The 21,962-nt window shown below is 49.6% G+C and overlaps 1 protein-coding gene and 2 non-coding genes across 4 annotated transcripts in view; 1 reads left to right on the plus strand and 2 right to left on the minus strand.

The window, feature by feature from the left end:
• Positions 1-13: 13 nt before the first annotated feature.
• On the minus strand, positions 14-85 carry TRNAH-GUG. Its single transcript has one exon. It is a non-coding gene; the product is annotated as a tRNA-His (tRNA).
• A 4,864-nt stretch (positions 86-4,949) lies between these two features.
• On the minus strand, positions 4,950-5,021 carry TRNAH-GUG. The gene has a single exon. It is a non-coding gene; the product is annotated as a tRNA-His (tRNA).
• A 12,064-nt stretch (positions 5,022-17,085) lies between these two features.
• Positions 17,086-21,962, plus strand: part of SLC28A2 (solute carrier family 28 member 2) — a 20,672-nt gene continuing 15,795 nt past the window's right edge. The window contains exons 1-2 of one of the 2 annotated variants that reach the window (XM_019533204.1): positions 17,091-17,186; positions 20,573-20,741. The gene's annotated coding sequence lies outside the window, so the exon portion shown is untranslated. Of the gene's footprint in view, positions 17,187-20,572; positions 20,742-21,962 lie in introns of both variants that reach the window. The other variant, XM_019533203.1, reaches the window with a different exon arrangement.

A 21,962-nucleotide genomic window follows, 5' to 3' on the forward strand; every position in this document is an offset into this window, starting at 1 on the left:
GCTTGCAAGGCGATGCCGTGACTCGGATTCGAACCGAGGTTGCTGCGGCCACAACGCAGAGTACTAACCACTATACGATCACGGCGAGCTACTGGAGCCACACATCCCCAGCCTGCCGCCCGCCCTCTTCACTGCGGCAGTGTTGACATCACTAAGAAGGACAACCCGGAGTGCTGGCTCCGCCCCTCCCTGGTCGGTTCGTCTCTTGCGCATGCGCCCCAAATAAAATGCTGGTCTCGGGTGCGCGCGATGTTAGGGGCTCAGAGCTGTGTGAGTTCCACGCATGCGCCCTTGCTGGACTGCCGGGGTGTTTTCCCGGCGCGCGGGGCGTGGAGCCGGCGCGCCTGTAAGGCAGCCCCCGAGCCCGCGAGCGGCGTAATGAGGGGGCCTCTGGTGAAAGGCTGGGTTAGGTGATTTGCTTACTACCCCGGACGAGCTCTGACGTGGAGCCAGGACAGACCCCATATCTGGACCCCAGCCCCGAGACACCGCTTGCCTGGCAGCCCTTTGTCTCCTGCCATAACGGGCCATCACGGGGCTGCCAAAAAGGGCACGCTCCCTCGGGGTGCCGCCCTCTCACGGACTCTGCAGCCCTGATCGTGTCTGCTGAGGCCCTCCCAGTACAGGAGCGGGATGGTCTCATTGTGTGGGGCTGCATCCGCCTGGGCAGTGGGTGTCGTTGCCAGGCCAAGGGGCGATCTGTTCCCTCACCATTTCTGGGTGTCAGGAGACACCTGCCAGCCCCAAACCTCGTGAGGGCCTGCGAGTGCTACCATTGCTGGAGAACGTTTAATTCCTTTGTCCGATGTCTGCGGTCCAGATTAGGCTTTTGAAAACCGAACCTTGTGAGAGACCCAGCTGTGAAAACTCATGCAAAAGACTGTGGAGTTTCCATATGAATCGGCCCCTGCCCTGATTTTCAGGCTTCGCGTGGAACTTTGGACGCGTGAAATTCAATTTTAGAACAGACATTTAGCCAGATCTCAGGTCTGAAGAGGCCACGTCCTCTCTCATTCACGTACTGCAGGTAGTGCGCGTGGCTGTATCTACACCAAGGCCACGTAGAAAGTTTCACTGCCAGCACTTCTGCTGTCCTGAAGACGCTGACATGGCTAAGGCACACGCACATCTGGCCGTTTTTGCCAGTGCTACACACTTGCTGTGTGAAGTTGTGTCAGCAGAAGCCATGATGCAACATAGGTAGGTGCCCAGGTCTTATACCTGTGGGTACTGCTGTGGAGCTGGACAGTGCCTGCCCTGGCCTGGTGCCAGCTGCTGTGTGTCAGCTGAGGTCATGTGTCAATTGGGGGGTAACTTTAGGGGATGGAAAGGCTGGGTTTTCTCAGCTGGCAACAAAAGACAAACTTTGTAGTGTGCATCAGGCCTTGGTCACAGTTTTCAAGGGAGGGCTGGCACCTTAGGCTTCATTGTTGGAGATTTTGGAGACTGTGAAGACTGAGGGAAAATATGGTGTGATACTTCATTGGAGCTGCAAAGCAGTGAGAGAACATGCTACTAGTTTATGCTTCTACACATGGAATGGGAAGAGGACACCAAGGTGATACAGGAAAACCCTAACATTAGCATTTCACATTTCTTTTCAGTATAGATGTCCCTCGCTCTCTGTCATGGGGCTGCCTCTCCTGTAGTGGCCTCCCCAGCGTATGAGCTCTCTCCCAGATTCAGTGTTTTGCAGCCCTCTTGTAGGGTGCCATGTCTAACCTGCTTCATCTCCCCAGGAAACTACTCTCTTCACCAGGCCTCTTCTCCCTCGATCTGCCACTACAGGCAGTCCTTAGACTTGCGACACAATTGGTTCCTGAAAACTGCATCTTAAGTCGAAACGTTATAACCCGGAACCAATTTTCTCATAAGAAACAATGTTATAAATGGGGTATTGGTTCCTGAACCAAGGCCTGATACCCTATTTTCACTAAAAATACCCCAGAATTTTGAACTCGACCAATTATAGATGAGTAATATAGCTACATTAATGGATTTATATTGTAAATAGCAATCATATTGATTTGGAAGGACTTCTCTGAGCTGACTTTGCTGGACTTTTTGAAAGGCTCCTAGCTGGACTTTTTGAAGGCTTCTTGGCTGGAGTCTTCTCAGGAGTCTTGGCTGTAGGTTTTTCTGGAGTCTTTTCTGCTTTCTTGAAGAAAGTGTCCAAGGAAGTTTGGACAGATGTTCTCCAGGGAGATGAGCAACACAGCGAACTTGGCATGGCGTGGCATGGCTTTGCATCAGATCAAGCACTGTAAAGTTGAAACTGATGTCATAAAGTTGGAACAGGGTGTCAATTTATAAACGTTGTAAGTGCGAAACCTCGTAACTCAAAACGTTGTAAGTCGAGGACTGCCTGTACCTCCTTTCCTGTGCTTTCCCCTCACTATGATGACAGAGGCAATCTACAGCCCTGTTCCACCACATATCCTGGGTGACAAGGAGAGAGGGGACATCTCTGCCAGCCATTCTAAAAGGCACCTGATCCCAGGTCCTTAAAGAAGCAGTAGTCTGAGTTTCCTCCTCAACCCCTCCCTCAAGTACTGCTCTTTTCCAGAACCACTTCTTCTTCCCCAGCGTTTACCACTGCTCTCCCCTTGAAGTGTATCTGGTCCCAGAGCAGCCAGAATCTAAAAGGACCACAGCATGGGGCAGAATCTGTCTGGCCCCATGGTCTGCAATGAGGCACTCATTATAGGGCAGCCTCTTTTCTGCTAAACAAAGAAGCTGAAAGTGTCACAACTGATCTTAACTTTGAACTTGTTTTCAATTTTGGAGTGAATAAATGTGGGAAGACTGGTTTTGCTGGTAGGGGGTTCTTCTAGGTAGCTGTTTTTATAGGATTATTATGTAGAAATTTGCATCAATTGGTGAAGACCTTTCACCCAGATTAAGGTCATGCCAGCTCCTCAAAAGTAGTATTATAGATTTTGAATACAGGGGAGAAGTTGTAATGTCTCTGTGGCACGCAGGCCATCAAATCACTTTTAAAAATTGCTGATTTTTCAACTACTCAGTTGGTCTAATAAAAGATATCACAAAGAACCTTGTCTGCTGATTTAAACAGACTTATTTCAACCTGCTGCTTGCTAAGGGTGTCTTAGCACCCTTAGCACACTGGAAAACCCTAGCATCTATTTCTCCAAAAATCTTGGAGAGAGGTGCTCCAAGGCAAAGCAGCTGAAATCCATAGACCAAAAGACTCAAAGGCAATACAGGGAAGTCTTGCCTTCAGGGTCAATGAGGGGTCCAGGGCTCCTCAGTCTCCAAGATTTACCACTTTGGGTAAAGGGAACCACTACAACAGCCAACAAACTGAGCAGAAGTGCTGTGATCACAGGTTGGCTCCTTGACTGCGGTCCTACCTTCTGCTTAATGATAGTCCAAAAGGCTGAAGCAGCTGAAACATTTACAGCCCCTGCCACCTTTCTCCTTTTTCTGTGTTATCAGTTTGGAGAGATTTCAGCCTTGTTAGATGCTAGGAAACAACATTTCCTCATAAATGATTAGGGTGTGTTCTGTGTCAATGGATGAAAAGTCCTGAAAGCTTTAAGATTCTCATATGTAACTCTCATGAATTAAAGAAAAAGGTGTCTGCTTATCCCATTATTGTGTTAAACTCAGCACTGTAAGATGGGGAGGGGAAGGAAAGGTTTAGGTACTACATAAAAAGAAAGTCTGAAGTAGAAGTCTTTTTAACTGGCCCAGTGGTCGAGATTTAGACATTTGATCATTTGGATTCAATGTGAAGCAGTTTTAAGCTCTCAGCTGTAGTTCTGGTTGACTTTTGCAAAAATCTTTAATTGATATTTATAATGGAGCAGACATCCCTTTTTTTATGACTTTTCCTTAGACTGTGTGTGGATGGGTTATTGTTATATTGTTATTGTTAATTCACTGATTTAAACAATATGATGATTTAATTTCAACCCAGCTTGGAGACTAACATATCGATCCAACTTTGAATGGCTGTTGATCTGAGTGTTGTTCTTGGTTTGGCTCACTATTATTAATATTATGTCATTAATTAAGAGTTTTGCTTATTGGTGTATTACATTCAGCAAACCATACTTGTCTTGAATTTGTTTGACAGTTATAATAAAGAGTTACAGAAGATACTAGTCTCATTTCTGTCAGTAAAGCCTGGGTCCAGAAGCTTTGAGGGGTGGGTGACCAACAGGCAGTTAACCCAAAAGGCAGCATCACCCTAACTAGGCTTTGGCTGTCTGAAAACTCATCAGGTCCTTCAGAGCCAGGCCACTGCCGGTGGGGGAGGAAGCTTAAAATATTTCAGGGACTGTTGACAAGGCTGTCCTGCCCCCTCCTAGTACATCCAGGGCTCAGGGTGGGGGGTCCAGACAAAACAGCAGTCATTTGGCCTCAACTTTCCAAGGGAATCACCTGAGGTCTGGACTAGGTCTGTAAAATGTGAATGGGAAACAATTCACAGTGTTAGGGGTGCTTGGGGGTGGCATCAGGTGGCATCTTTGAGGCAGTAAGTCAATAAAGGACCAAAGTGCCTAGGGCAGCCTTGCAGAGTGGCCCAAGCCCAAATCACCCATTAGCTGAGGGCACCTTGGCTCAGATGGCACCCACCCGTCCCACTTGCAAGGTTTCCATGTACCCAGCTCAGTGGGCAGTGCCCCCCTCAGCCCCGCAGGGCCAGGCCAGCGTGGGCGCTCAGCACCAGATGGCCCCTGTGCCCAGCACCAGTCCCATGCCCCCTGCCGGAGGGCTCCCGGGCCCCAGGCCAGGGCAGCACGTGCAAGGAGCAGTTGCCAGGACAGGCAAGGGAGGCCGTACTCCCTTCCCTGGGGCAGAAGCTGGCTGTGCCCAGTGCCCCACGTGCATCCGGCCAGTAAAAAGCAGGTCAGGTTGCGCCGCGCCTCTGCTCGCATCAAAAGGCGAAACCCCGTGCCGTGCCACCGCTTGCAAGGCGATGCCGTGACTCGGATTCGAACCGAGGTTGCTGCGGCCACAACGCAGAGTACTAACCACTATACGATCACGGCGAGCTACTGGGGCTACGTGCAAACGTCGCGCCACCCACCCTTTTCACTGCACCACCGATGACGTCATCGAGCTGTACCAATCCCTCCGCTTTTCTGTATTACCTAGGGGCAGCTTGCTGCGCATGCGCTGTTGTGGCGCTCTGTGTCTTGACTGCGCATGTACCAGGGTTGGGTAAGCCCGTGCCTGCTACCTCAACTCCAGGGAGCGGCGCTTGAACATGCGCAGGCTGCTCCGTGGCTTTGATGGTGTGCGTGATGCGCGTGCCGTGTCAATCAGCGGCAAATCCCGCCCCCTGCCGAGAAGGGAGGGCAGGAGCCAGGGGAGGGCGCCCCCTGCTGTGAGCCCGCGGGCAGCGCCCAGGGCAGGTGCCTTGCAGACTCTTGCCCGCAGCCCTGTGCTGGGGACGGGCAGCCTCCCTGCCTGGGATGAGCTGGGTGCAGGTCCCCCCACGGGCAGCCCTTGCACCCAGCTGGGGAGGCCTGTCTGGGGCAGGTGAAGTAGGCAGTCTCAGGATAGGGCATGGCCTTGCAGGTAGTGCTGCATCCCCCAGGAGTGCCCAGCTGGGACTGCCTGCTCCCTTGCAGATGGGGTTCAGCCTCCCCAGACTGGCCCCACCCCAGACACCGCATATCCCCGAATGGCAGTAGTCGACCATCTACCCAGCAGAATGGCCCTTTGCGCGGAGGCTTGCCCACCCCTCCATTTCCGGGATTGCTGCCTTCAGTCTGTTTTCCCCACCAGTGGTTTAGGCTGCACTGCCCGCAGCCTGCGTGTCTGCTGTGGAGAAGGTGCCCTGCTGCCCCATATAACAAGCGGCATACCCAGGTGGTACAAGCATTGTGACCCTGTGCTGGACTGCTGGGCTCTGGGTTATAGCACCAAGTGGGGACTAATGGGTAAAGACAGCAGTAAATAAAATTATGGCGTGCCTGGGGCATCCACGTGGCCTGGGCTTGCTGGGCACAATCAGCTGAGCAAAACGCCCATTCCCATGAGTGCTAAGGCACTGTCAGACACAAATAGCCATCTCACCCATATGGTAAGAGATGAAGTTTTGGTTGGGTCAGAAGAGCATATGTGTGTGGAGACTAAAGAATCTATTTTGTGACAGCATTGAAGCACAGAGACCTGTCTACACGCATTGTCTCAATCTTGGGTAAACAGATTGAACCCTTTTTTCTGCCTGCAAGCTTTCCACCTCAGGGCTCAGGTTTCCATAAGGACTTTGGGTGCAAAATGTCTTTTCAGAAGCACAAAGGTAAGAAATGTAAATGTCACCAAAATGTTCCAGTTCCCTACACAGAGGTCACCTACTGCATTTTGACTCCAGGGCTTTCATTTTGGTGCAGCATGAATGGTTGGTGAGCAACTACAGAAAGTTTGGTCATTTATGTTCCTTTCAGATGAAGTTCCAGGTTTTTCATCAGTCTAGTGGGCCATTGGGCAACTGTAGTTAACATACTCCATTGTCAGTAATAAAGACTTTCTACCAAACTCAAAATCTCCAAAATAGCTCCTTTCCCCAGAGTTTTTTCCTTACCAGGCTCTTGCAGAGTTCAGGCTGTTTTCTTCAGAGATAGTGGTTAATGATCAAACCAGCAAATTTAATTTCCTTGTTTGAGAAACTTTCCGTAATTGCCCTTCCTCCCTAGTCTGTTTAAAGAAGGCAGAAATTCATCCCCTGCTCCTTTCTCTTGCTCTAGAATTCTCAGCCTGAATGACCAGTCCAGTTGGATTGACTGGGAACGGCTCCCACCGCCAATACAGGGCTCTTGCCTATGCAGCTATAGCAAGACACCTTGACTGCTTTGCCGCTGTGGCCAGCTTTCCTTTAAAATCACCATTAGGAAGAGATAATCTCTAAAAATCTGATCCACTGCCCCCAAGTGCTCTGAGTTAATCAATATCCTGCTGGGCTTTTGGTTGTAGCTGTGTTGTTCCAAGGACACAGGCAGGCAAAGTTCTTTGGGTAGATGTGATATCCTTTATTAGACCAACTAAACAGTTGGAATAAAAGTTCTTAGTAAGCTTTCAGGTGCAGTCATCCTTCGTCAGGCATAGGAAGTCTTGGAGCAGTAGGCTGCCTATGCCTGACAAAGGGTGACTGCACCCGGAAGCTTGAAAAGAACTTTTTTCCTTCTGCTCAGTTGGTCTAATAAAAGATATTACATCTACCTGAAGAACCTTGCCTGTCAATACCCTGTTAACATTTTCAAACAATTGAAACAAAAAAAGGATCATTAAACAAGTGTATGCTTTCAAAGGCAGGAGGCAGGCCATCTGCCTTCAAGTGATATTCAGTTGAAATGTGTACCCAAAAAAGGGGTGTAGGCTTCACCTGAACTTGAGGACAGCCACAGACTTGTGAGAGTAAACTATAAACCTCCCCCACTTGAGAAGTGTTTAGGCACTAAATCAGGACAGTGTACCAAATGGATTGTGGCCTACACCAAATTGGTAATTCGGTGCGTTTCCCCTCCACAGGCTGACTGGAGGAGGGGATGAGTACTGGTTTCAAGAAGGGAAATTTATTCCCGTTGGAACACCTGCGCAGAAGTTATTTCCCCAGACTTCTGGGTCTGGGCTCAGGCCAACATAAACCCATTTGTGTAAAACCCCTAAAGTAAACTCAGCCCTTGTTATTGCTGTCCAGTGTCTGGCAGAAGGGTTACTGTTTTTAAGGTCCTCCACGTGGTCTGACAGCTGCTTGTCAAGCTTCTCCAGTATCTTTGCTGATCATTGTACCACGGCCTTGGTCAGGTGAAGCAAAGTTTGTTGGGCTGCTGGTCCAGAGACAAGGAGGCTTCAGGATATGAGAGAGCCCAGCATGGAAACAGGCAGGGCTCCATGATTAGCCCATGTTGAGCTCCCTGGCCACGCTTCCGGACAGACTGTGAACTGCACTGCCTCCTTCCTTCCTTTGGCTAGAGTCTGGGGCTGCCATCCAGGGCACATGCTGCTGGTTAAACCTGTCTGTGTTCCCATGTGCATGTGTCTGTCTCTGCATGGCTTACTGTCATAAGGCCCTGCAGCAACTGAGCCAAGTGCCCAACATCAGTCTAGCCACCAGCACCAGAGATACCCCCTGAAGGAATCAGAACTGCTTTTGTGAAGCAAACCTAGCACCCAAGTGCTGCTGGCCCCATGGGGAGGATAGGTTTGCAGGATTACACCCCGCCCCAAGGAAGAGTCAGGAGCACAGAGGTCTTCAGGGAAGTGCATGGGGGCTGGTGGGTAGTTTGTCACTGTAGTGTTTTCTGGAGGGAATGTTCCCGACAGCTGGAGATGGGGCTCCCACAACTGCAGGCTTTTTCAGCCCAGTGGACCTTTTTATGAGAGATGTCCAGTTTTGCTGGGAACGTTGAGGGGAGTGTTTGAAGAAAAAAACCTTAAAGCCTCCAGTTGTCTACATTTGTGGGTTTGGGGTTTGATTTTGTTTTCAAGAGAAACACAAAAATATCTCGAAGAAAAGTATTGAGGCCAATGAAAAGATAAATATAGTTTCATCAACATCTTTTATGGGGAAAGAATGCATGTTCCCAACCCACTCTCATCCTCTCACCCTCCGCTTCTCTGCGTGGGGATAGGGCTATTGGACTAGTTCACCACTCCCCTGTGTACTTGACCTGCCTGTCTCCCCCACCCCAGCTTCCTGGCCAAGGGTAGAAGATAAGTGAATAGGCCTCCTTCTGCTCTCTGGCTGGAGGCAGGCTGAAAAGTAAGGGCCTTACAACCTTATGCTGCCAACTTGGCTTCAGAAATATATGGGCATGAGAGCCAGCAGGTCTATCTGCAGTGACCCTGGCTGTCCCTGGCATAGCTGCTCCCTGGCACACCCTGCCTGCCTGCTTTTTGTGTTTATCATGCTCAGATATCTTTCTGTACTCTCCTCTGCACCCACAAGGATGAGACCCTCAGGGGGGTTGTTGGGTTTTTTTTAGTGCAAGCTGAGATTCTCACTTAATCATGTTACTCTGGGCCCTGAGCGCTTAAGAAAATTAATATATTGAGACTTACCGTAAAAATGCAAGATTTGGCAACCCTGAGTGGAATGAATCTTCAATCCTGCCCGCAGAAGTGTAGCAGGGCAGGTCCAGGGCAGCACCATGTCCTGCCACACTGATTGCAGTGGTGTGGCCAGTGACCATTGTGGTGGCAACTGTTTCTCTGCCCTGCATAAAGGCAGTGCCTGGGGCTGCAGCCCTGGTCTTCCCCTCTCAGTTATGCTACTGAGGATGGACTTCACCACAGGTCAGAGAGGCAGCCCCAGGACAGCACTGCTTACATGCCACCACCAAAGATCTCAGACTTGGGCTTGAGGGGTACTTATGGGGTCATGGCCTCGGGCTGTTCCACTGCCCCAAAATCAGCATCATATACCCTGGCTGAGGTCATCTAAACTAGTGAAGCTGTTCCCAAAAGGGAAGGAGAATCACATCTTAGTGATTCTTGACTGTTAAGCTGTGTGCCACCAGTGAGGGTGAGAGGTGCCACAACCATTGGTGGCTGCACCAGGCAGCGCCATGCTGGGAGATTACTTTCTGAATGGGAAAGAACAAGGCTGCTTTCCTGCCCCATTTCAAGCAGGCCGTTTAGCTGCAGTGAGAAGCAGAGCTTGTGAGCCTAGGCCCAGCATCACATAGACAGTAGTGCCAACCCCACCACGTCAAAAATCACAAGACAAACTTAAAAATCAAGAGATTTGAAATATAAATGAGATGCTATTTTTGAAGTGTGTGTGTCGGGCAAGGGGGTGTTATTTGTGAAGGTGTGGGAGATGTGGGTCAGGAGTGAAGGGCAGCAGCAGGGCTGGGAGGGCTGTGGCTTGGGAGTGAGGGGTAGACACACACATACACACACATCCGCCCAGGGTGCATGACTTGCCCCAGCCCCGGGGCCCCATTCACCCCAGCCACAGCCCCACTCCCTCCCTTGTTATGGGGGTCTTGATCTGCCCCATCTACCCCTTCCCTCTTTCCCTGCCCCTTCTCCTCTATATACTTACCAGTTTGGCGCTCTCTACAGAAAAAATTCCAAGATTTTCTCTGTCTATCAGGAGATTGTAAGTCAGTTAATTTGACTTGGAAATCAGGAGTATCCTGAATTTTTCATGAGAGTTGGCATTACTGTATGGAGGTGGCCATGCTTGCTTCCATCCTGAGCTGATGTAGCTCAGGGATTTCTGCAGCCTGCCTGGTGAGAGAACCACAAAGGAGACCAGCTGTGAGGTAGTGTGAGAGACTGGAACAAGATGAGTTTGATACTAATGGAGAGAGGTAGGGGTGGGTGGGGTGGGGCTCTACAGGGGGTACAGGAAGGTAGGCTAGGGGGCTTGGTAGGGGCTGGGAGGGCTGAAGGAGGTGGGGGATGTGGGTTGGGGGCTGTACAGGAGGGTAAAAAGGAGATGTGCTGTACAGCTCTGAGGGGAAACTGCTGGGGGCTGTGCAGGGTGTCAGGATAAGATGGGATCTGGCGGAGGACTCAGTAGAAGATACCTGGGCCTAGCATTTGGTGGAACTGGGATCAGGCCCCAGCCTGTTATTGACCTGTGGGGTGATACCATCCCAGCCTGTGCCTCAGTTTCCCACGCTGCAAAATGGGGGGAAATAATACTGCCCTCCAGTGGCAACGTGTAGGGGGTGCACCCCTTGATGGCCATACACCTCCAGTTGGTGGGACTGGTAGCAGGGGGGGCATGTGCCCCCCTACTAAGGCGGCACCAGTCACCCATGTGCCCTCTTTGATCAAGTGCTTTGATAGTAAGAATGAAAGCACTGTGCAGGAGCTGGGTAATGTACTCGGCATCACAACACCTAACTTTTAGGGCCCAGCAGTGGAATTCAGACCCCCTGAGTCACCTGGGCTCTCTCTTCTGTGCACGAGGACATCTAAGTGCCTAAGCATGGTGGTATCCATGCTCAGCCTGCAGCTGTGCAGAATTAGTCCTTAGAGAATGCGGAGGACAGGGGCCAGGCTACAATCCCACTCCTCTCCTGGGCTTAGATACCAGTGTCAGGGCTACAGGGATGTGACTGAACAGGATTCACAGCCCAGAGCCTTAGGGACATTGTCCCTTTGAAAAGCAGAGCAGGCCTCAATCCTTCAGTTTACATTAAGCAACCATTGGTATACAGAGCAAAACCCACCTCTCCCTTCTTGCTGAGCTACATCTCTCTCTCTCTTCCCACTCCACATCTTTTTTGTTTCTTCCAGACTAGAATATCTTCTTCCAGAGAGACTATGCCACCTCCACTCTATACATGCATACAAGGCAGAATAGCCTGCACGTGGAGGTTTGGGGCCTCTCCTGGGCAGTGGAGGCAGGTTTGAAACCCCTCAAGATAAGGAGGAAATTGAACCTTGGTTTCTCATTCCCTGAGAGTGTTCTAACCACCAAATTAAAAATAGGGCACTGCCTCCTCCCCTGGCCACTTTTGGGATGAAGTGGCCATGGCCACTGAGATTTGTGAAGCTGGTTCTCTGGACAGGTGTTAGGACTGCTCATGACACACCCCAGAGGATCAAGCTGCAGAAGGGACAGAGCTGAAGGATATGTGCCCATGATCCCAATTGACCTTAGGCCAAGTTTTTCAACCCGGTGAAAACAGGCAGATCTGAACGTGTCCATAAGCAGACCTCTAGGCTCCTGAGGATCTTTACAAGCAAAACTGAGGCACGTGTGGACTGTAGTTGAAGATCTGGAAGAATGCACTCTTGGACTGAGGGGCCTATATTCTGTCCAAATTTAGTGTTAGGCTCTTTGATTCCAAAAATAACCTTTGAAAGGAAGGAGAGAAGGTTTGTGCATATTTTTTATCCTTTTTATTTTATCCTTTTTCCATCCTTGGGACTGGAAATGTTTCCCTTTAATTTAAAATATCATGCTGGGGAGTGATATCTTTATGAGTCAGAGATGTGAGTGGGAAGCTTTCATAGCACTTAAGTAAAAGTGACAGAGGTATGACACTCTAACAGTGAGCACTTTTCTTCACATTGTTGAGCAGGTATTTTAGTTAAACACCTGTGACAATATGATTGAGCAAGCTAAAACATCCAGACATTCATATTAAGATACCTTCCTCCATCAATCCAGTGTTACTTGCACGGAGCTTTTGGTGCCATGACCCTGACACTTCCCCAGACAATCCAGAGAATCCTTCTCTCCACACATCACAGCCTTAAAACTTTGCTAACGCAGAGTTAACATTGACCGGCTGTGACTTGTGCTCTGGATACAAAATGCTCCTAGAATTAAACCTCTCCAAACTGGGATATAATGAATTAAAGTAAAACTAATTTAACGCTTGGAGAACAGAAAATGCAAAGATAATATAAGTTAACTGAAGTATACATTAGTTTCAGTAAAACCCGTAATGTGGTAGGCACAGTTTATTGATGTGAGCACACATGAATTTATAAATGCACAAAAAGAACATGCATACGTACACAAAAGCACCAGGAGAACCAAGAGAGCCAGAACACGACCATACACGCATGGATGAGGGCATGCGGAAAGCACTTCTGCCCATTTTGAAGATAGTCATTGACACTGATGCCCGCTGGACTTGCTGGGTAATTTGGTCATTCTAATTAGCCACAGCTGCTAGTTTCAATTTGGATCTGGATTCAAGCATCTCTCCGGCCTGTTCTTTCCCTGCATGAGAAATGTTAAATTTATTGCATTAGAAATGTTAGCTTATTGCTCTTGGTGACTGCAAGGTTAATAGCCAAGCTGGGAAAACAAAGTGCACTGAGAAAACAGCTTTCAGGCTTCATTTTTTCATCACAGAGAAGGAAAACCACAGCACATCCCTCTATATCCCATTCCCCCTCCCTCTCCATTGCTGACTGGTCTTGGCCTCCATCTTTTCCCATGCCCTCTGCCCTGTCAGCTCTGGGTCAAACCCCACCCCAAGGATCTTTACTCCCTTGTGGGAGATGGAGACCACCATGGGCAACAGGTCCCTGAGCTTACCCAGGACTAGGCATGTGCTTTTGCTCATGCTGAGCTTGGCCCCTGCTGCTGCTCCGTATACCTGGGTGTGTTGTGCTCTTTCCACTGACACTTTGACCCTGCATATGATGTTCAGGTCATCCATGTATGCAAGGACTTTCATCTCTTCCCTATTCCTCATGGGGATTTTCACTCCACTGATCCGGGGGTCCCGTCTGAGTCATTGTGCTAGTGGTTACACTACACAAATAAACAGGACTGGGGAGAGCAGGCAGCTCTGCCTGACACCCAATTCTACTGCAGTCGGGACTCTCAGGGACCCGTTCCCCAAGACCCCACTGCTCACGTTGGTGCACAGTGCTGCCTTTAGTCAGGTGACAAAGGTTGCGGAGACTCCCTTGTTTTTCAGTGTCTCCAGTAGGAAGTGATGAGACACCTGGTCGTAGGCCTTCTCCAAGTCAAATTTCAGCATGGCGACGTTCTGTCCTCTCTCCTGCTGGTACTGTAGGGCATCGTGCAGCTGCATCAGGGCATCGTGGATCTGTCGCATGCCTGGTCTTCGTGGACCACTGCACCTATAACAGACTTAAAACACTCACCCAAGCCTTTAGCTATTACATTGTAATCAAAGTTCAGGAGTGTAATCGGGAACCAGTTGCTCAAGTCCCGCCTCTCCCCCTTCTTGTACAGAAGGGTTATGAGGCCTTCCTCCATCCCCGCTCCGAGGTGGCCCTCCTACAAGCACTCCCTATAGACCTCTGGCAGGTCCAGGCCCACCTGGTCCCAGAAAGCAACATGAACTCTTTGGGCAAGGCATCCGCCCCAGGAGTCTTATTGTTCTGGAAGCTGTGGAGCATCATGTTGATCTCCAGCATCCTCTCCATGAGCAAGAGATGCACATAACTACTTAGGTTCTCATACCCACCGCTTCCCTTCAGAGGCTGGTGAACTGCACTGCAGCCAAGGTGTGACGAGTCAGTGACTGCCTCAAGCCTCCACTGTTAACTCCAAAAGCGTGGTGACAAGGTAAAGCAGTAATTCCAGGAACCAGCAGCAGTTGTAGGCTGTTGTCCCCCACAGACCACTAGTGCGAATGCATGACACAGACACCAGGGGGGTTCTGGATGACATAGAAACATCAGTGTTTTTATAATCTCATGGTGGCTTCTTCACAGTGATGTCAGGACCAGAAATATGCATCGTATCGCTAGGCTAAGTTACAATGTCGCGCTTTGGGTGCAGCTACTTCCAGTTCTGAGCGCTGCCCCCTACTGCCTTCCCTTCCTCCCCACAGTACCTCCCAGCGTGACCCTTGTGGCAAAGCTGGCCCCACTCCCTGTCACCCTCGCCAGGACTTCTCTCTCCTCTCACCAACGTGCCAAGCAGGGGTTCCCTTCCCTTCCCAGAGCACCTCAGTGTGACTCTCCTCCTTCCCCCTTCCCAGTCCTGAAGGAACATGGGAAAGTCTCCATAGAGCAGGACACCTCACACTGCATAGACAGCTGTGGACTGGGGTTAATCCCAGGGGCTGAATTTCTAAGCGGTGGCTCTGACTCCACGTAAGGAGAGATCTTCCTGCCCCTCAAGGCTGTAGAAATGCCAGCAGGACAAAATGCCTCTGTGGATCTGGCAGGGAAGGTGGTTTTTGTTCCCCAGGCTCTCCAGATCCCTCCTCCAACGCTTGGGCCTGCTTCATGCAGCCTGTTAGACAAAGCTCAGAGGGTCCAAAAGAATCTGCGTGCGAGGTCTCCTTAGCCGCCACTTCAGCTGGGACCACTCTCAGCAGAGCCAACCCCTCCACCCCCTTGGTCTGTGCTAGTCCACAATTTTTTTTCTGGTGGACTCACACGCGTGGCATGTTTGATTATTCCCTCCCCAACAATAACCCCCTGGTTCAGTTCTTAGCTGGTATAAATCGCTGCAACTGCAGAAGCATGAATTGGTAATGAGTTATTAATGGCAGGGATGATTAACCACTAAAACCAACTCCCAGGGGAAGTGATAGGGTCTCCATTTTATGAGGTCTTCATATTCAGATGAATGTCCTATTTCAAGGTCTTTCTGGCTAAGCACCAGTTATTTGGGCTCAATCCGGGAATTATTTAGTGGCCTGAGTCTTACCGGAGATGTCACTAGATGATCTAAGGGTCTCTTCTGGCCTCATAAGCACTCTACCCTGGAATAAGCTCCTGTCAGAAGTAACCTCGGAGTCCTGAACAATCTCTAATAAATACTGAACTGATTTGCAGGAAATGGGGGTAGTGATGAGTCAATAGCATGGATTATTTTACACAAGTCCTTCTGTAGTTAATGTGATGAAGTCATTTCTCCAGGGGATCGCAGGTTTCCTTTATCTACTCTCTTTTCTAAAAAAACATGCAATCATTTCAAATAACAGTTATAAAAAAATAGTTCTGCAGTACGGACATTTGATGCCTGGGTTACGAATTGCCAAGGAAATAAATACCAGCCTAATCAATACCATATCTCTGCACTCCAAGGTCTCACGTCTCCTGAATCTCTTTATGGGCACCCTGGAGCTGCAGGGTGGAACATGTGTTGGAGCAGCACTTGGAGGCTGATGTTCCCCTGACAAAAGTCTCCAGGATTAAAGGTCAGATTTATTGCTTCTGATAGCTGGGTAATGCTGAAGTGGCTGCACACACATATATCCTGGTTGGGCCCATGTTCAAAATCAATGCTGTGAATCTTTGATTTAGTTTAGTGCACACTAGGAACTGGCTAGAATATCCCTTCATCTGCCATTACAAAGGCTTCATTACAGCAATGGCCAGACTCACCCAAAGCATAACAGGCTTTTATGACAGCAGTGCTGTCCAACATGGAGAGGACGCTTTATCAGTGAAGTACCTTAAATCAGGGCATGTACATCAGTGCAGACTCTTCTGATATACTTATCTCTGGGATGATTATCAATGCTGAAGGGAAACTTTGATCAATGGGCCTGCCTGTGGCTGTTAGCTCTCATGTCCCTCCATATGCCTGGCTTCACCTTTTTGTGTGCACTTCCCCAGTTCTGTCATATCCATGCTCTTGTACTATACTCATCACCTTGGCACCAGAGTGCCCCAGACCAGGACAGCAATTCCAACATGAAACTCCCTGCTTATGGCCTATCCACCCTAGTAGCTTTGGTGCCCCCACTCTGTGCTGATCATCCTGGAGGGTGTGGCCCCACCCTGACTTCTGCTCTCTGTTCAGTCTTGTACCTGCTCCTGTGCCTCTCAGCTCTCCCTGGAAGCCCTGCCACCACCCTAAAATAAAATCTCAGGAGCCTCCTCTTCCACTGCCCACCCTTCTCTCCTTTCCATCATGACAGGTACCTTCCCATTCTCCAAGCTGCTGGCCCTAGTGACATGCCTGGCTCCTGGACCCTTGCCATTCAGTAAGGTGCTAAATCCTGCTGTGTCTTCTTTCACAAACATCTCTGAGCGATGTTGGACATCCTTCTGTTCCCATAGCTGTCACCCCAACCCTTATCCCGGTCTGGAAACTCTTGCATTTGGACTGCTATAAATTCCTACTCTCTGGTTTCATCAGCAACCCCTTTGGTCCCTCCAGTCTCTCTGAAATGCCCCTGCTAAACTCATTCTCCATCCCATACTCTTCCCTCTCCTTTAGTGATTCCCCCCAGCACCCTGTTAGTATCAGGCTTCCTAGCCTCAATTTCCCAGCCTGTACAGCTTTGTCTGAGCCTGCATTTCATCTGTGCTGTCCTGTTGCCCTTCTGTGCTAGATTTTTTTCCCTTCCCCCTCTATTCACCATACCCAAGATGCCTCCCAGATTCCTTTAACTTATAAACACCTCATGACTGCTCCACCCAAGCACTGGCACACTACACTGGTGAATCCATGAGTCAGGGCAACTTTACATAGTGTGGCAGCACTGCCTGGCCTGGGCTGAGCTGGCCTTGGTTACAGGGGCAGGGCTATGAGCTTTACCTCTGTGATTACTGTTAAGTGGAGAAATTAGGACATGATCCTGATTGTCAGGATCAGGAGCACACGGGTGTCTGGGTAGGCTACAAAGTGCCTAGTTCAGTTCTTTGGACTGTGCTGTTAATTGATAACCTGTTCCTTTCCCAGCCTCTGGCAGAAGGAAATGGGAAGGCAACAGCTGTGACTCTGACCCTCTGTGGGCACAAGGGAGCTGAGGGTCTGGTCTTCAGCCCTGGAGCAGAAGCCTGCTGTGAGTAAAGCACCAAAGGGGTTGATGGGAGCTGAAACAGTGACTGCCAATGTGGGATCAGGCCTACCAATGTGATTGCTCAGGGCAGGGTTTGTAATGAGCTCAAGATCTGCTCACTGGAGGGGAGAGGAGGAAAATGGGAGACAAAGGGAAAGAAACAGTCTCCCCTAAAGGCAGTGGGGGAGACTGAGGCCTTGCTGGAGTGTCAGTAGGGAAGATCAGTGCCAGGGGGAGTGCAGAAGAGCATGTGTAGGCTGCACTGCGTTGTGTTCAAATGTTGGGGGACTCTTGTGGGTTTGGCTGGCACCATCCTTTAAGCTTGGACGTCATTGTAGATTCATTTGGGATTTGAGGGGTGATAAGTGGCCTTGCAAGCCACACATGCAGAATTAGTTTTGAGGTCTCCCTCTGCATGAATTATTCTGCTTGGGAGGCTGTTAGCTCAGATTTAGCAGTTCTTCCACAGCATGGTCAGTGGCAGGGATTGCCTGGGTATCCTGGGGTGATCTGGGGGTGAATGTGACAGGCTGCACTCAGGAGTGCGGGCGCCATCCCTGGCTCTGCTCCTGACCAGCTGCATGCCCTGGCCAAGTTCAGTAGGGTGAATGGTTCAGCTCTAATGGGGTGGTAGGGGAGCACTGCAAAGGGCTGAGACCTGATCACCAGTGCATGGGGCTGCCCCCTGCCCTGCCCACCTGTCAGTCATATCAGCTGGGTCTCCATAAAAAGAGACAGTTTCTGCCCTGGGTTAAGGGAACTGGCACTTTGGCTGCCTGCCTCACTGCCTGGCTCCTGTCAGGGAAGAGAAGCCAATCACGGCCTCCTCCATACCCTTACAAAAGGAGCTTTGAGGGGTCAAGGAAGGAGAAGTAGCAGCTGACTATAAATGGGAATGCCTTGGGTGTTCCTCTGCCTCCACCTCTGTTGTGAGCAGCTGGTCTGCCCAGCCTCTGGCCCTCTCCCTCCTTGCAACACCAGCCCAGGGAAGAAGGGAGTCAGCCAGCATCCTTGGGGCTGGGGCTGGGGCTGGAACTGAGCCTGAGCCCAGGATGGGAGAGAAGACGACCCTGCTGCAGCTGCCCCCTCCCTGAGCACAGGAGAGGGGAAAAGAGCTCTGGGAGCTGCAGGAGGGGCACAGAGGAGAGGGACCTGGGGGCAGGGCAGGGGTTGCAGGGCACGGGCAGAAGTGGGGCTGGGGGACAGAGGAGTGATGAGCTGGACCAGTTGATTCTCAGCTAGGTTGCGGCAGTGCTTGGGGTGTTGTGAGGTCCTTTTAAGGGTGCCATGCAGTCTTAGCACTGTGAGATGCGCAAGCATCTGCATATACTTTACAAGATAAACCCTGAGATTTCAAACAGGAAGTAATGGTGTTAACAGTTAAAATCATTCTGCCCTGCTGTGACCTTTCTGGGTCCTTTACAACAGAAGAATCTGCTGTTATTTTTTTGTAGTCAAACAAAGAGTGAAATCCAAGTGCTGGCATTTTCCAGGGGAGGCCTCAAGTCCAACAAGGGGGACCTACAGTTTAACAGGGTTGAGAGCTACTGAGCTGGACTCATGAGGTGTAGGGAATGAGGAGGGGGAAGCTGGGGGCTGCTCAGCAGAGGCAGCTTCTAGTGCAGGTTTCATTGTGTGATTGGTTGCAGGAGTGAGGAGCCCCCAGGTGTCAGAAACCTCCTCCTCATGCAAGACCATGGGCCCACATCTTGATGGACGTTTATTGCCATTGAAATAAATGAAATCAATGGGACTGAAACCCCTGAATACCTCTGATGAGAACCCTATGGGCTCTGATCAAGTCACCCCTTGACTGTTTCAGTTTCAGTTTCTTAAGTCACCTGCTGACCAGTGCAGTTCCCAGACTATGCATCGTGTAGTCTTTTCTGAACCCTTACCAGTGTCTGTTTTGAAGGGCACGTGCTGCCACTGCTCACGCTATTCCAACAGCGACCCCCCAAGTCAGAGGCAGTAATGCCTCCCTTGATATTCCCATGCTTATATCATCACAGGCTACATTCATCACTTTAGCTACAGACAGCACCGTGGGAATGGAAGCATTACTGTGTAGGAAACTTTTTTCATGTCCTGCAAAAAATTTTGAGATCACAGTGTTTTCCCATCCTGAATCAAGAGAGAAGTAGTGCCTTTCAAGGCTTACTATGAAAAAAGCAGAGCACATAGCTCCAGAGAGCTGATAGCTCAGTGATGATCAGGATGTGGTACTGTTTTCTCAGAGGTGGAATTTGCTGCCTCTTCTTTACCTGACCCAGGCTCAGAAGTGGAACCCCAGCCCTGGTAAGTGCCTTAGGCACCAGGCTCTTCTGGGGTAAGTCTTTCCTGCTAGAACCGCTCTGCTTTATGCTGATTAGAGCGGGGACTTGAACCTTTGCCTCTCATGGTCCAACCCAGTGCCTTAAATATTGAGTTGTATAAAGACAGACAGAGAGAGGTAGTTAGCCAGGTCTTCAGCCTGTATAAAAACAGCCACTCTCACACTCTGCAATGCCATGAACGTTCATTGATTAATGCAAAGAGGAACTGCTCCAACACAAGACACTGAAAGGAGCACAGAGCTTGTCTACAGCCCCATCAGTTACCTTTCTCACTGGGTGTGGGGGAGATCACAATTTTCTCTCTGGTTTTCACCAGAAATTCTGTCCTGGACCCAGGAAGTGTTTCCCACTAACACTTGCATACAGGTGCCCATACAAACTTGTTTCATAGGCATTTTCTAGCAGAAAAACTGGATTTCTGAAAATCCCTGACCTGCTTGGAAGGGGAACTCATGTCCAGCTGGTCGCTGGCCCTGGCCCATTCCTGAAACAGTTACCAGTCTGAGTAGACCTAGTCATAAGGTTTCATGTGCTTCTAAGCTGGGGTCTGGGTAGGCTGCTGTCATTGGCTATGTGGCACAGTCTGGGCCTCAGACCTGAGATGCTAGGCCTGTGTGGGCTAAACAGCTGTCTCAGACCCTGACCCTGGTGTCTCCACTGATGAACCTTCCCATTCACTTACATGACATGCTCCTTTCCATTCCTCCTCTACTCTTGCCATCCCAGGAAGCTGAGGGCCTGACCCTGCCAGAGTTGAGTTGCCAGGCTCCTTATCCTGAGTAGGCAGGCAGCTAGTAGTGCCTGCCACACCCTGGCAGCCCTGGAGGCCAAGGACCAAATCCTGACTGTGTATACCTTTTCAAGTTCCTAGATCCACCATTATTTATACATGCTCCTTCCCCTGCCTGTTAGTGCTTCTCGTCTTAACCAGATTCATGCCTGCTTATCCTCTTTCTAGACATTGGGCTAGCCACTGGGACAACAGTCTGTCCCCTGATCCTTAGAGCCAACACTTCTTTTAACTCAGTCTCTCTCCTTTTGCCATGTGCCCAGGCTGAGAAGCTGCAGACCCACCAGCCATGCAATGTAGAAAACCTGTTGGGCCACAGAGTAGAATCAGCAATTGAAGTTGTCACCTCCAGAATGCTCTGTGATGGCTTGTAGGTGCCAAAGGGGTCACACATACTCTTCTGGTTTTGGGCAGGGCAGTGGTCTGCCTCTGGTGAGTAGCCCTGTGCTCAGCTCAAGATTAAAAATGGAAGCTACTCAATGAAGTGACATTCATGCATTGATGTGGACCCATGCCTTCTTGTTACATCCTTACTTCTTTCTCACTATTGTAGCATTTCTCATCCAACCAATGTGATCTACCTGCTATGCTCCTAGCTCTCTGACGTGGTATTTATCCGTATTAAAATGAATGTTGTTCAAAGAGGCCCACCTTCCTGAGAAATCCAGACTGCTACACTTTATCCATAATGTGTCCTGATCAATATTTTTCACTCTACCAATTTTTCTGTTATCTGCCATTTTTATCACCAGTAACTTTATATTTCCTTCTAGATTCTTGATAAAAGGCAAATTAAGGCTCCCAACCCACCTTTTGTAGTAACACCATGAAGGACATAAAATATACACTCTAATGTGCTTTTAAGACATTGGTTTAATCCAATTTGGGGCCCTAAACACCATTCTGTATTAATCCTAATGGCATTGTTATGGTATGGCTTGACTGTAGCTCAGTGATAAGGTTGTTCAGGAGCCTTAACTGGGTTTTCCCACATTCTAGCATGCTTGGATTTCTTTCACATTTAAGCTTAGCTTTGAACTTTTTGGCTTTAAAGCACTTATTTGGGGATAAACCCTGTACTACTTTGTGCTCTTAACTCTATCTCCAGCTGAATGCTATTTTCATCAGGGGATACAGCTTAGGAAATGAGGGTCAGGGCATTTCATCTCATAGAGAAGGGCTCACTGTGCCTAAAAATTACTGCAAGGCTGTTTGTCTCCCAATGGTCTGTAAGGAAAATCAGGGACAGGTAGAAATACAGGGTTTAGTTGGAAACAAGGAGGTAATTCAAGACTCTTTCACTTGTTGGGGTTAGAAGTAAGCAAAGGCTCCTTTTCTGTAAGTGGGGAAGAACAAGGGAGATAATGAGCCCTGTGCCTCTGAGGCACTGTCATGGCATGGGGCCTAGGAGCGGCCGTGATCTCACAAGCGCCCCCTACCGTGTCAATTAGGCAATCCAGCACCCTCTATCCTCGCCCGCCATGTCTTTGCTGTTCTATGGTTCAATTAGGGAGGCTGCCTTTTATCTCCTAATACACGGTATATGCTGAACTATCCCCTGTTCCGTATGGGGTGACTCGGTACACCCCAGCCTTAAGGGCTATGTGTGCCTCCTACCTCCCCTTTAGCACGCCCCAAGCCTCACTGCTCTTC

This window comes from Crocodylus porosus, unplaced genomic scaffold, assembly GCF_001723895.1.
Source record: "Crocodylus porosus isolate Cpor-Errol unplaced genomic scaffold, CroPor_comp1, whole genome shotgun sequence".
NCBI classification, from domain to species: Eukaryota; Metazoa; Chordata; order Crocodylia; family Crocodylidae; genus Crocodylus; species Crocodylus porosus.